The 15,566-nt window shown below is 36.7% G+C and overlaps 1 protein-coding gene across 1 annotated transcript in view; it reads left to right on the top strand.

Moving 5' to 3' along the window:
- Positions 1–1,769: 1,769 nt before the first annotated feature.
- LOC105217309 (short neuropeptide F) overlaps positions 1,770–15,566 on the top strand; it is a 168,259-nt gene continuing 154,462 nt past the window's right edge. Inside the window, exon 1 of the mRNA XM_054226488.1 lies at positions 1,770–2,478. The gene's annotated coding sequence lies outside the window, so the exon portion shown is untranslated. The remainder of the gene's footprint in view (positions 2,479–15,566) is intronic.

Here is a 15,566-nt window from a genome sequence, read left to right as displayed (position 1 = left end):
CCGCTTCAAAAATTTTAATTTTTTTGTTAATGGAAATGGTTATCGCTCGAGAAAGTTATATCAGCCTTCGACACATATTTAATAACTCGAGTATACTCTCTAGTAACGCAATTCGTCGTTAGATAAGTTTTCTGGATGCTTTGATTTTTGTTTGTAATCCAATTTGTTTGGAGAACTTTGCTCTCTATTCATGTTTGTAGTTCGATGTAATTTTTTTCAAATAGTAAAGTCACTATGCGGTCGATAGAAATGAAATGGCTTCAAATTCAAATTCTTCTTCTTGACTGGCGTAGACACCGCTTACGCGCTTATAGCCGAGTCCACAACAGCGCGTCACGTATCCCTCCTTCTGGCAGTTTGGCGCCAATTGGTTATACCAAGCGAAGCCAGGTCCCTCTCCACCTGGTCCTTACATCGGAGTGGAGGTCTCCCTCTTCCTCGGCTTCCACCAGCGGGTACTGCATCGAATACTTTCAGAGCTGGAGCACTTTCATCCATTCGAACAACATGACCTAGCCAGCGTAGCCCCAGTCTTTTTATTCGCTGGACTATGTCTATGTCGTCGAATAACATATATAGCTCATCGTTCCATCGTCTGCGGTATTCGCCGTTGCCAATGTTTAAGGGACCATAAATCTTCCGCAAAACCTTTCTCTCGAAAACTCCTAGTGCCGTCTCATCGGATGTTGACATCGTCCACGCTTCTGCACCGTAAAGTAGGACGGGAATGATGGGAGACTTGTAGAGTTTGGTTTTTGTTCGTCGAGAGAGGACTTTACTTTTCAATTGCCTACTTAGTCCATAGTAGCACCTGTTGGGAAGAGTGATTCTGCGCTGGATTTCAAGGCTGACATTGTTCGTGTTGTTTATGCTGGTTCCCAGGTAGACGAAATTATCTACAACTTCAAAGTTATGACTGTCAACACTGACGTGGGAGCCAAGTCGCGAATGCGCTGACTGTTTGTTTGATGACAGGAGATATTTCGTCTTGTCCTCGTTCACCACCAGACCCATACGCTTCGCTTCCTTATCCAGTCTGGAAAAAGCAGAACAACTACTGATCCAAAAAGTGGATAAAATATTCTTTGGAAGACAACTATGTATATAGAAGTAGTTATTGAGCAAAAGTAAAGAGATGCTCAACTAAGGTGGAGACTAAAAGGACAGTTCACAAATGGATGTTTTGCATTATAGCTAAGTATCATGAATATATTCGATATCACCTTTGCTGGACGAAGAAGCTACAGTTTAAGCCAATTTGTGGTTGTTTTGTGGTTGTTGGTGTGTTTTGATATTTTCTAACAAAGATTTGGTCAAAGGTCACTTCAGGTATTAGCCATTAATCATGACGGAAGCATTAAATTATCGAGGACAAAAATAAAAAAATGTTCAAAATAAAAACTAAAGACTCAAATCACGGCAATAATATCAAATATAATATTGCTTACAAAAATAAGCAATAAATAATATATGTATTTGATTTAATAACCTGACTTTAAAAAAATCTTACAATTAAGTTATAACTTCTCCATTTCTAACACAAACATATAAATCACATGCAATAAAAATGTTAATATCATGCAATAAAATTCTTGCATGCAATTTCTAGCCGTTCATACATTATTGAAGAACGGAAAGCTTTCCACCCACGACCACTAACATACGCATATCGTACGCTGTTAACTTCGTGGTGCACGAAGTACGTGCCTTCGTTGCGCTACGACTGCTGTTAACGACAACGTAACAATATAAATGCTCAAACGCCGCCAAGTCGGCACACATTCGTTTCTAACGCGTGCCGCTGAAAGCAACTCGCTAAACGACAGCCCGATAGTAGACTACAGCAGTTATATTCAAACTACCAAGTTTTGTTGTTAACAAAGTTGTTACCAAAAGTCTCATTTAGATCCAATAGCAGAATTTTTGTGAAATAACAGTAAATTTGAAAATTCGTTAAAATTTTTGAAAATTTTATTCGCAGCTTTTATGCATTGTCGTGTGCTTGTGCAGCGTAAAAAAGTAACTTCATTTTCGAGTGCATACAATTAGGCGCCAAACAATAAGCGTGTGAAATATTGCAATTAGTAATCGGTGTAAGCTGTGTAATTGACTGTGGTCGTGTGACATTTAATTTGAAAAAAACACTTCCAATTGCTCTCACTCGCTAATAGCTACTGCATTTGCATACATATACAGATATATATCTGTATAGCTTTGTGTATAGCCCACTAAAAACTAAAACATTCTAACGCTTTCACTAAGCTAACTCAGTTAGTTTTTTTGCACCAGCTGTCGCGTGTGGTATTAGTGTCTTTGTGCGCTGAAATATTTACTTTTCATCAAAAAACGCTGTGTTTGCTGCAAAAGGAGTGCGCGCGCTAATAAAGCTAAAAAACTGAACATAATAAAGAAAAGAAATTTTTAATTGGAAAAATTTGTATAAGTGCGAAAAAGCGGTGGCTGACAAAGTATTAACAGGTAAGTTTATGAAGACACTTATTTTTGAAATTTTTTTGTTAAAAATAAAAATGATTTTTAAAAATGTTTAAATGTTCAGTTAAGGAATTTCTGTGTGAGTCCTTATGATATGTGTTGGAATTTAGAATTATTGTTAGCTCTTAAAAATATAAAATATTTGTTATTTTCAGTTTATTAAAAATATTAAAATTTATAGATTTATTTAGTGAATCTTGCCTAGAGAGCAATGCCAGTAGTAGTTGTGACTAATTTAAATTTTACTGTTTTCGTATATAGTTTGGGCTCTTACAATAAATTTTGTGGAGTTCAGTGGAGTTCAAATCCGAATGTCTGTCTGTCCGTCCGTCCGTCCGTCTGTGCAAGCTGTAACTTGAGTAAAAATTAAGAGCAGAATCGGACCACTGCCACGCCCACAAAATGGCGAAAACAGAAAACACATAAATTGCCATAACTAAGCCATAAATAAAGCTATGGAAATAAAATTTGGTATGAAGGATCGCACTATGAAGGGGCATATTTGGATGTAATTTTTTGGGGAAATGGGCGTGGCCCCACCCCCTACTAAGTTTTTTGTACATATCTCGCAAACCAATAGAGCTATATAAACCAAACTTTTTGCAGTCGTTTTTTTTTAGCCACTTCCTAATACAGTCCAAAAATGAAAGAAATCGGATCATAACCACGCCCACCTCCCATACAAAGTTTAGGTTGAAAATTACTAAAAGTGGGTTAACTCAGTAACTAAAAACGCCAGAAACAGTAAAATAGATTAAATGGGCGTGGCGTCGCCCAGTTATGGGTCAAAAACCATATCTCAGGAACTACTCGACCGATTTCAATGAAACTTGGTTTGTAATAGTTTCCTTACATCCCAATGATATGTTGTGGCCAAAATAGGCCAAATCGCTTCACAACCACGCCTACTTCCTGTATACCAGAACTTCTAACCTAATATTATGGTTTCTAACTTTCAAAGGACTTTATACAATATATATGACGAATATGTGGGTCAACTTGTGTATTACATAATATAAATAAAGTTAAATAAATAAATTGCCAGAGTATAAAATGTTCGGTTACACCCGAACTTAGCCCTTCCTTACTTGTTTGTATACATGATTTTACGAAATATGTCTGCATACGATTTGTTAAGGTCAAAGGGGTTCTTTATTACCACCGCTAGTGTCAGTGACAGCTATTCCGTTTGCTACTCCTCTTGTAATCCAGAGAAATATAACTTTCGTTTTAAGAAAAAACCAGAATAACTGTTCTCAAAATTTTAAAGATATCATTTAAATAATAGTATTAAAATATTAGAAGTTGTAGAACATTTCATTCAAACATAAAAAATTTTATATTTTCAAATACCACGTGTTTATCAGAGTAAATGTTACCGTTTTCAACTGAGAGCTGTACGGTCTTCGATTTGTTAACTGAACCGATGACAGCTATTTCATTAGCTACTCCTTTCGTGATACAGAGAAATTATCCTAAAGTCTATAGGTTAGGTTAGGTTACTCTGGCAGGCTACAACGCCACACATAGACCAGTTTTGGTCCTTTGTGAAACCAGATGGAGTGTCGTCACTTGGTTAATGAGGAGTAGTCATCCTTTAGGATGCCAGCGCTTGTTGCGAATTTCAAAAGGCTTTGTGGCTTTACCAACGAAATCTCCTCCAGATTATCGTACTGTGCAGCCCCCAAATGTTGAAGCCGTTGTCTTGATAATGCAGGACATTCATAGGTGTAGAAAATTTCTATAACAACTTTTATTCAAAAATCATACATTTTATAGACTCGTATTTCTAACTTTGGAAACTATAAGTTTTGCTTAGATTTAGGAAATCAGTTCTCAACTCCTACTCAGTCTAAAATAACACTGTTTAAAATTCGCGATTCCACCTGAGTTTTTTTATTTAACGTATTGTGCTCAGGGTTTATACTGATTCAAAAATCGAGCGATAAGGATCCCGTGCGATATCTGTGATTGATATATTTGATTGAAGATATTTTGCCTTATCTTCTTTAGGTGTCTTATTGTACTCTCGCAAAATAGTTGCTAAAAATCGGACCATTGCCACGCCCACAAAACAGCGAAAACCAAAAACACATAAAGTGTCATAACTAAGCCATAAATAAAGTTATAACAGTAAAATATATATATTTTTTAATTTTAAATAAAGTATCGCACTAGGAAGGGGCATATTTGGATGTAATTTTTTTGGGGAAGTGGGCGTGGCCCCGCACCCAAATCGGTTATTTGTATATATCTCGCAAACCAATGAAGCTATATAAACCAAACTTTCTGCAGTCGATTCTCTTATGTACTCCACCACACACCATGAAAATAGTTGAAATCGGATAATAACCACGCCCACCTCTCATACAAAGGTTAGGTTGAAAATTACTAAAAGTGGGTTAACTTACTAACGAAAAATGTCAGAAACATTAAATTTTACAGAAGAAATAGCAGAAGGAAGCTGCACTCAGATTTTTTACGAAATGGAAAATGGGCGTGGCATCGCCTACTTATGGGTCAAAAACCATATCTCAGGAACTACTCGAAAGATTTCAATGAAATATTTTCTTGACACCCTGATAACACGGACAACAAATGGGCTTGGGTCGGTTCACAACCACGACTACTTTCCTTATAACTCAATTTTGAATTCCATCTTATTCCTTCACTTTGTATACATAAGGAACCAATGAAGATAGCGGAATAAAACTTTACACAAATAGTGTATATCATCTCTGGCTTCATTTGTGAAACAATTGTCGAAAACGGACTATAACTTTTCAAGGCCCCAGATATCGAACATGTTGAACTCAGCGCCTAGGGTTAAATTTAAACCGAATATATGGGTAAATCTCTCACCTAATTTAATGTAATTCAGAGGAAATTGCTTTCTTCCAATAGTGTGTCTCTGTTCCAAAAATTATTAAAATCGGGTCATAACATCTCCTAGCTCCCATATACCTAATTATAGGTTTTTCAAAAATACGGTGGGCCTTATTCTGCATATAAGTATTGGTTAATATGTGAGATACCTTAGCAAAATTAAGTGAGCGTATTAGTATTGGATATAGTGTCCCTTGCTGGTGAAATTGAATGAAATCGGTTCAGGAATTACCTCAGCCCTCATACACTATATAGGACGATTTTCGTTATTCTATTAAACTTTGTGCCGAATTTATGGGTTAATTTGTATGTTATCTTCATAAAACTTAGCCTTTCCTTACTTGTTTTTTTTTTTGGAAATTTTTCACAAATAACGACATAATTCAAAGTGGGTCACATTTATGCCCAAGAAAAAGCATTAGTACACTCTATTTGGTCCATTTATGCTCAATATATTACAGGCCACTAGAGTTGTCAATAAACTGATGAAAAATCCTGAAATAATCGAATTTTTGAGTTGTTTTTAATAATTGAATTCTCAAAATCCGTGAAATTTTAAATTTTACAATTCCCTTTAATTTTCGATTTTTTTAGCACATCACGTTTATCATGAAAGTGATCTACTTCCTTACTTCTATAAATATACAAATTTTATGATGTCGCTTTACAAATTAATCAGGTATCATTAGGGACTAAGATTTTTCATAATTTATGCTATTAACCCGGCAGTGATATCACTGGGTCATATCGATCCGAATGGTATAAGTCTATGCATTTGGTTGAGAGTGCTACCGAAAATCAATTGAATTTAAAATAATTTGAAATATAGTAAATCGGAACAGATCATAAAGATTTGGTATAATCGGTCGAGTTAAAGTATAAAAATAGTGCTGGTTTTTTCTTGAACCAATCTTCTTTATATTCTCAATTGAAGCAAAAACGAAATTTTACCATGCTCACTTTGTTTACAATTTTCTTTTGCCGTTCCTTAAGTATTTCTTAGAACAAAAAACTTCATGCCGTCAATTTTCAAAAATGTTTCAAATATATTTACGATCTATTGTGATATGATTTATGTATAATATATGTACATAATTTCAATTCTAAAAAGAATTAAAAATCCATGCTCCGTTCGTATATGGCACTGCCTTACTAACAGCATCCATTTTAGTCATCTTAGTGAGCTTCATAACGCTTTCAAAGTCCGGCATTGGTTCACTGCATGCAACATATCTGGCATGAATTTTAAAACCGTTAAGATTTATATAAAAATTTAAAAATAGTCAACATCTAGCGCTACGTGACCGGTGGCAGCGGATATTTATTTATGATTTTATAAAAATAACTTTATCATATTGATTTTCATTTCATAGTTGAGTGAATGAATGCCAGTTAATTGTATGTGTGTGGCGAGTGTGTGTGAGCGCTCGTGTAAATGAGTGAGTTAATGATGCGTTGAAGGGCAAATGGAAATATGCATATGTGTGTATGTATATACACATTTACATAGATCAGACAGTAGCTTATCGAAGTTGCGCTGCCGTCTGCTCGTGACGCGCTCTCGCTACTAAGGATATCATTAATAAATTGCATAAACAGCAAAAGTAAATGCAAAAAGCGAGGAGTATCCAAGCATATAAATTATTTATTTTAAACAATAAAATCACTTGCGTAACATTAATTAAATAACTGTCGGCATTTGTATTGAGCCTCATTGTTATACCTGTTGCAGGTGGTAGTATGAGCACAAAGCTATCATTAGCCGACACTCGCCAAAGTCCTTTGTGTCCAATTATTTTGCGCACCCTTCTTGTGTCTCGCATTATCTGTGTGCTTGAGTGATTTATTGTCACGTATAATTACTGTATGCACATCTGTACGCATTGTTTAAAGTGAAACACTTTGAAATTTTAATGTGTTAATAAAATGAAATTTCATTTATTACTTATTTAAGTGAGTTTGCAGAATGCGCATTGTTTGTTGTTTTTGTTTTTCATTTACACTTAATTAAGCAATTGGCTCGCTTATGACTAATTATGATATCCATATAGCAAATATAATGGGTGTTTTAATTGATTTTGTTGGTGGTGTTGTTAGTTGGAAAATTAATTGCGGTGAAAATTCTGAGAAATATATTATGTGAGAAAGTATAGTCATTCCAGTAAAAACTGTTTACATTTCCCGAATCATTAAGTAAATTAGAGCTAGAGTATTTAAGTATTACGAGATATTAAAACTAATGTTAATACCAGACTATATTTACTCCTATTCCTACTTCTTCCTCTATGGTACGAAAACCGTTTGGTCTGGGCCGAGAACACAAAACTTTGCTAGTTGGCCTTTGCAAAGACACGTCAGTTGTACATTCCAAGTACAGAGAGGTCCATATGCACTTGACCCTTTCATTGGAAGTGCGAGAGCCCTTCAGAGCGTTTCACTGTAGCATCGTCTTCCATACGTACGACATGGACCAACCAGCGCACCAGGTTTTTAGGCGTTTAACTATATCTATGTCGCCGTAGAGCTCCAAAGATCTTGCGGGCACATTTTTCTCGAATACTTTAAGAATCTTTTCATCTCCTTTTGATATCGTCCGCCATATTCGCCGACTATATTTACTTAGTACCATTAATATCCATAATTTTTTAATTAAATTAGTATAATCAAATATTCTTCGATTTTTTCAATAACTTATTGCCATTAGTCGTTTCTCAAAAGATTCTCTTGAGGCAAAGTTTTCACAAGCAGCGTCATTCGCCATAGACACGACCAGGTACGAGGGCTGCTATATATATTTCTGGCCTAATAATGAAAATAGGAATATTTATCAACGAAAATGGTTTTATTGATTTTCAAAATATTCTCCATCAAGATTTATACACTTTTGCATGCGCTCAAACCAATTTTCGAAGCACTTTTTTTGAGCGATTGTCAAATTGCGCGGGATCCAACGAGAACAAACCTTTTTTACGGCCAAGTGTTCATGCAATATCGAATGTATGCTGGTGGGAGAAATGCATAGGCATGCCTCTATCTGAAGGTATGTTACATGACGGTCTTGCATTATCAGTTCACGTACGGCATCGATGTTTTCTGGCACAACGGCTGTTTTTGGACGACCTTCACGGAATTCGGCTTTGAGCAAGCGTCGGCCACGATTAAATTCCTTGTACCAGTTTTTCACAGTGCTATAAGATGGTGCTTTATAGCCATACAAAGATTTTAGTTCATCGCTGCACTCTTGTCGCTATAATCCACGTCGAAAGTTGTGAAAAATGATCGCACGAAAATGTTCACGAGTTAATTCCATTTTTTGGCCGAGATGAATTTTTTAATTCCCTGGAAATAAAACAATTCACGATTAAATCACAAAACGTTCTGAGTGATGTTATGCTAAACAAGTAAGGAAAGGCTAAGTTCGGGTGCAACCGAACATTTTACACTCTCGCAATTTATTGATATATTTTTATTAAGATAACACACAATTTGACCCAATTTGAAAATCGTATAATTAGGTATATGAGAGGTAGGGGAAGTTACACTATTAGAAGAAAAATATTTACCCTAAATTAAATTAAGATACCTGAGAGATTTACCGAAATTTTCGATGAAAAATTACCATGGGACACTGAATTCTTCATATTCGGTATTCGGGGCTTTGAAAAGTTATAGTCCGATTTCGACAATTTTTTCACAAGTGATGCCACAGATCATATACAGTATTTGTGTAAAGATTAATTTCGCTATCTTCATTGGTTCCCAATGTATATATTATAAAGTGAAGGAATAAGATGGAGTTCAAAATTGAGTTACATGGGAAGTTGTCGTGGTTGTGAACCGATTTCATCCATTTTTCACACGTGTCATCAGGGTGCCAAGAAAATAATATATGCCGAATCATTCGAATCGGTCGAGTAGTTCCTGAGATATGGTTTTTGACCCATAAGTGGGCGATGCCACGCCCATTTTCCATTTTGTAAAAAAAAATATGAGTACAGTTCCCTTCTGCTATTTCTTCTGCAAAATTTAGTGTCTCTGACGTTTTTCGTTAGTGATTTAACCCACTTTTAGTAATTTTCCACCTAACCTTTGTATGGGAGGTGGGCGTGGTTATTATCCGATTTCAACTATTTTCATGGTGTGTGGTGGGGTACGTAAGAGAACCGACTGCAGAAAGTTTGGTTTATATAGCTTAATTGGTTTGCGAGTTAAATACAAATAACCGATTATTGGGCGGGTCCACGCCCACTTCCCCAAAAAAATTACATCCAATTATGCCTCCTCCTAGTGCGATCCTTTATTCCAAATTTTACTTTTATAACTTCATTTATGGCTTAGTTATGACACTTTATGTGTTTTGGTTTCCGTCATTTTGTGGGCGTGACAATGGTCCGATTCCGCCCATTTTCGAACTTAACCTTCTTATGGTGCCAAGAAATATTTGTGCCAAGTTTCGTCAAAATATCTTAATTTTTACTCAAGTTACAGCTTGCACAGACGGACAGACGGACAGACGGACGGACGGACAGACATCCGGATTTCAATTCTACTCGTCACCCTGATCACTTTGGTATATATGGCTCTATCACTAACTCTTTGAGTTTTAGGTGTTACAAACAACCGTTATGTGAACAAAACTATAATACTCTCGTAGCAACATTTGTTGCGAGAGTATAAAAATGTCAAACTTTCCAATGGAAATGTCAGATTGCACCTGGCAACACTTAGTGTTGCCTAGGCCAGAAATATATATAGCAGCCCTCGTAATAATCACCTTTCAATCAAACACCCGGAGCTTCTTACTATCCGAGTCACAATTGATGTGTGTGGCCTGTAGTTGTCCTGATGGAACACAACTATTCTCTTAATGGCCAATGCTGGTCGCTTCTGAGCGATTGACTCCCTCGAACAGTATAAGTCCAATTACATATCTAATTGTGGACATTACATGTCCAAATTAAAAATTTCGTCGTAAGAGGGAAGTTCATATTCAATTATTCCCTGCGGCTGCGCTGGCTATGTCATGTTGTACGAATGGATTAAAACACTCCAGATCTGAAAGTGTTCGATCCAGTACCCGCTCGAGGAAGCCGCGGAAGAGGACGACCTTCACTCCATAGGAAAGACCAAGTGGAAAGTGACCTGGCTTCACTTGGAGTTTCCAGTTGACGCCAAAAAGCAAAAGGGAGGAATGAGTGGCGCGCTCTGGTAGATTCGGCTATAATCGCTTAAAGCGGGTCCTACGCCAAATATATAATACATATATTTATAACCATCTGCTTCAGAAATCTTTCGCTTCTGATACGATTCAGTAGCATTTGAAGACTTGGAGCAGATGTTCCATTGCCCGACCGTGAAGAAATTCGAATAGCAATTACCCGTTTGAAGAACAATAAGGCGGCGGGGGCCGATGGATTACCGGCCGAGCTATTGAAATACGGCGGCGAAGAGCTGATAAGGTGCATGCATCAGCTTCTTTGCAGAATATGGTCGGAAGAAAGCATGCCTGACGGTTGGAATCTCAGTGTACTCTGCCCAATACACAAAAAGGGAGACCCCACAATTTGCGCCAATTACCGTGGGATAAGCCTCCTCAACATCGCGTTTAAGGTTCTGTCGAGCGTACTGTGTGAAAGACTAAAGCCCACCGTCAACAAACTGATTGGTCCTTATCAGTGTGGCTTTAGACCTGAAAAATCAACAACAGGCCAGATATTCACCATGCGCAAAATTTAGGAGAAGACTCGTGAAAATAGCTTTCGACAGCACAAAAAGGAGCTGCCTTTATGCAGCGATGTCTAAATTTGGTATCCCCGCAAAACTAATACGGCTGTGTAAGCTGACGTTGAGCAATACCAAAAGCTCCGTCAGGATCGGGAAGGAAGACGAGGTTTCAGACAAGGTGACTCACTCTCGTGTGATTTCTTTAACCTGATGCTGGAGAAAATAATACGAGCTGCAGAACTAAATAGAGAAGGTACAATCTTCTATAAGAGTGTACAGCTACTGGCGTACGCCGATGATATCAATATCATTGGAAACAACACCCGCGCTGTTAGTTTTGCTTTTTCCAGACTGGATAAGGAAGCGAAGCGTATGGGTGAACGAGGGCCAGACGAAATATCTCCTGTCAAACAAACAGTCAGCACATTCGCGTCTTGGCTCCCACGTCACTGTTGACAGTCATACCTTTGAAGTAGTAGATAATTTCGTCTAACTGGAAACCAGCATTAACAGCAATAACAATGTCAGCCTGGAAATCCAACGCAGAATCACTCTTGCCAACAGGTGCTACTATGGACTAAGTAGGCAATTGAAAAGTAAAGTCCTCTCTCGACGAACAAAAGCCAAACTCTACAAGTCTCTCATCATTCCCGTCCTACTTTACGGTGCAGAAGCGTGGACGATGTCAACATCCGATGAGACGGCACTAGGAGTTTTCGAGAGAAAGGTTTTGCGGAAGATTTATGGTCCCTTAAACATTGGCAACGGCGAATACCGCAGACGATGGAACGATGAGCTGTATGTGTTATTCGACGACAAAGACATAGTCCAGCGAATAAAAAGACAGCGGCTACGCTGGCTAGGACATGTTGTTCGAATGGATGAAAGTGCTCCAGCTCTGAAAGTATTCGATGCAGTACCCGCTGGTGGAAGCCGAGGAAGAGGAAGACCTCCACTCCGATGGAAGGACCAGGTGGAGAGGGACCTGGCTTCGCTTGGTATAACCAATTGGCGCCAAACTGCCAGAAGGAGGGATACGTGGCGCGCTGTTTTGGACTCGGCTATAATCGCGTAAGCGGTGTCTACGCCAGTCAAGAAGAAGAAGAAGTTCGGGAATTACGATAGATTGAAGTTATATTGTCTTTGCCTTTAATGTTTTCAATGAAGAGGTCTCATTCATTCTATATTAATACCACATTTTTGCGATGGAAATTCTTTATATATGAGTACATCTTTCGAAGTCCATAACAGAAAGTCCAAAGTAATTTTAAGGCTTCTGATTTAAAGATAGAAAAAGGTATTTTCAACTTCAAAGTTTTAGACACGTGAGAGCCAAGATTGTTCGTAGCATATTATATTCCATGGCCGGGCACATTTTGTTTTGTTCTCTTTCAGCATTACCACTATTATCTTTCTCATTTTTTTAATCGAAATCCTTATATTGAACGTTTTGAATAATCTTAGTATTAATATATGTACGTATTATTATTATACTGTCTGTGTTAAAGAGTAGTATTAAAGAGATAAATTGCAAGAGTATAAAATGTTCGGTTACATCCAAACTTAGCTCTTCCTTACTTGTTTCAGAAAAAAGCTTGTCTAATATTTTACAGAAAATGGAAATATAAAATTTAACACTATACAACCAATTAAGGATTCTTCCACCTATAAATGTCATATTCGCATTCTTACACTAGTTAATTGCCATCAGCGTAATATCAAAGAAATTCTTAATGTCAAACATTTTCAACTGCGCTGGCTCAAGCAAGTAATTTTAATTAATTTGCCATTGCAATGTTATCATGAGTAAAAGTTAAAGCGTGCGATGGAATATTTAATAATGAGGTGGCGAGCAAATATTAAGCGTAAAGAGAAATGTATGTAAAAGAGTAAGTTAACACGAAACATCTTAGCTGACAAAAATATTTTTTAATTGCAAAATGGGAGAATTAACGAGGGAGAGCAGAAATAATGTAAGATGTGTCAGGGTTTCAACGAAGATGACAAAAATAAAAGGAAAAAAATAGTGTAACAGGAAGCAATTTTTCGGGATTGTAAGCTAGCCAATGAAGCCATACATATAATCGTATGTTATAGAATATCTGATCATAAAAAAATATTAAAGTATTAAAAAAAAAAGAAGTAAGGCAAGCTAAGTTCGGGTGTAAGTAAACATTTTATGCTCTTGCAGATCATTATAATTTCACTTAATTTTCTCACAAATCTAATTTATATACCAGACTATATACTCATTTTGTTTTGTTCAGGTATGTATCTCACATATTAACAATAAGGAAAGTTTGAAAATCCTAATAATATGTATATGGGAGCTAACGGAAGTAATCACCCGATTTTATATATTTTTGGCACAGAAGCACATGAAGAATGAATTTCAATAGAATGTATGAGGTCGTCTTAGTTCATATCTGGGGTCTTGAATAGTTATAGTCCCATTTCGACAATTTTTAGACTAGTGATGCCCCATTTTTACGGCATATGACGAGGTGAACGGAAATAGTTCCAATCGGATAATACAGCCGTACTGATTTTTGAGATATGTACAAAAAATCTGTTTTGGAGACGGGACCACGCCCACTTTTCGAAAATTTTGGAACCACAGATACCTTTCCTTGTGAGGTATCTAAAATAACTAACATAAACCGCATCAAACCGTAATTGCAATGGTGACTCATGGAGTACGTGTGGATACCTGACCAATAACGCATATTTGGTTTATTGACGAAGCCATTCGACTCCTCGCTGAAGATGCTTCTTCCATGAAAATCCGCATCATTTTCAAGTTGTTGCTCAGCCCACTTCACGAACCTATGACGATCCTAGGAGTCAAGCGGCCTCAGTTCTTGCGTCAATTTGTTCTTATAAGGATCAACCCAAGATACTTTCGCAAAATTCGACACAACGATGTCACAGAGATTTCCAACGCTTGAGAGCGACATGTGAGAGACTGATTTGGGTATTCGTTAATTGATACGCTAACGGCAGCATATTCTCAACATTACGGGCACTCCTTTGTCTCATTGGCACGGTAACATTTTGTACTCTGCCTGTGGATTCAAATATTTCCACTAGACGATCAATTGTTGATCTGACAGGACGATTATGACGGCCATAAATTTTAATAATTACGACTCTTTATTGGATCGTATGTATTTCCATGATGAAATGGCAAATCTTATTGAAGATAAATGTAAAAAGAGCGGGAAAATATGTCGTCGTTTGGTGTCCCTGTCGGTCTACTTTTGTAGCGTCCCTGTGGATAAATCCTTTATTAAACTCTAGGGCCTGACATTGAGAATTTATTATAAGTAAGAATTTATAACCAATTTGACATTGCCATTTTGATAGAAAATCGCAGCTATTGGACTAATGTTTGAAATAAACTTTCCCAATAGGGCCTTTACGTTGTTCTAGAAACACACTATAAATAATATATATAATATTAATGATCAAAATAAGATTTTCTGATAAATTAAGGTGAGTTTTCAGTCCTTCAATTTTTTTTGGAAAACAGGCGCTAAAAGGTTTACGAGCTGTACATAATTGATCTGAACACTTCGTCACCACAGCATCATTTCTTCATTATTTTACTATCTCTTAATATAATAAGGTATCAAAAGAACCTTTAATCTTTCTTCTGCAGTATATTCGATTATATTTATTCCTTGGATTACTATTCATACTCACACACATGCAGACATTCATATGAGTATTATGACATATCATGACGTGTATACATTTACAATGTAAATGACAATAATATATTTGTGGTTCGCATGGCAGTTAATATGTGTGAAAGAAACATGTGGTTTGCCACAATTATGTTTGTTTATAAACGCAATTGATTACATACTCGATCATACCAGAGTACATACATACGAGTATGTACATATGTTTGAATACATTTTCCCTTGCATACTTAAAATTGCATTCATTGTTTTTGTGCTTGCTACTGTGGCGCCATAACAGTTCAACGAATCGTATGAATGATTTACATTTAAATAACACTCATTAATAATATTGTTTGGTTTAATATCGGTTTTTATAATATTTCTGTGCTTTTATGCGTGGCGGAAAGTGAATATTTAAAGCATTTACGATTCATTAATAATTAAGTTGTCACATAGGTCACGTGTTTGTTTGTGGTGAATGATGGTATTAACTGATATTTTTAATATAAATATATGTGTGCGTGTGTGAAGACAAAGGGTGTAGGAAAGGTATGATGTATGGAACTCTGATAACGACCTCAGCATTAAATGTTTCTATATTTTATTTATTTAAAATCAAATAGAACAATTCAGAACATCAGATAAAGATAAGCTTCTCATCACTTGGTGTTCCAGAAACCCAGAACGGCGGAGTGAGCCTCGCTTTCTGAAAAAAAACTTTCGAGAATCTAGAATCTTTGTCTGTCTGTCTTTGCTTTCTTGAAGATTGGTTCA

Source organism: Zeugodacus cucurbitae, chromosome 3 (assembly GCF_028554725.1).
Source record: "Zeugodacus cucurbitae isolate PBARC_wt_2022May chromosome 3, idZeuCucr1.2, whole genome shotgun sequence".
Classification (NCBI taxonomy): Eukaryota; Metazoa; Arthropoda; class Insecta; order Diptera; family Tephritidae; genus Zeugodacus; species Zeugodacus cucurbitae.
The sequence above is the reverse complement of the archived record's forward strand: the minus strand, read 5'-3'. Positions and strand labels throughout refer to the sequence as shown.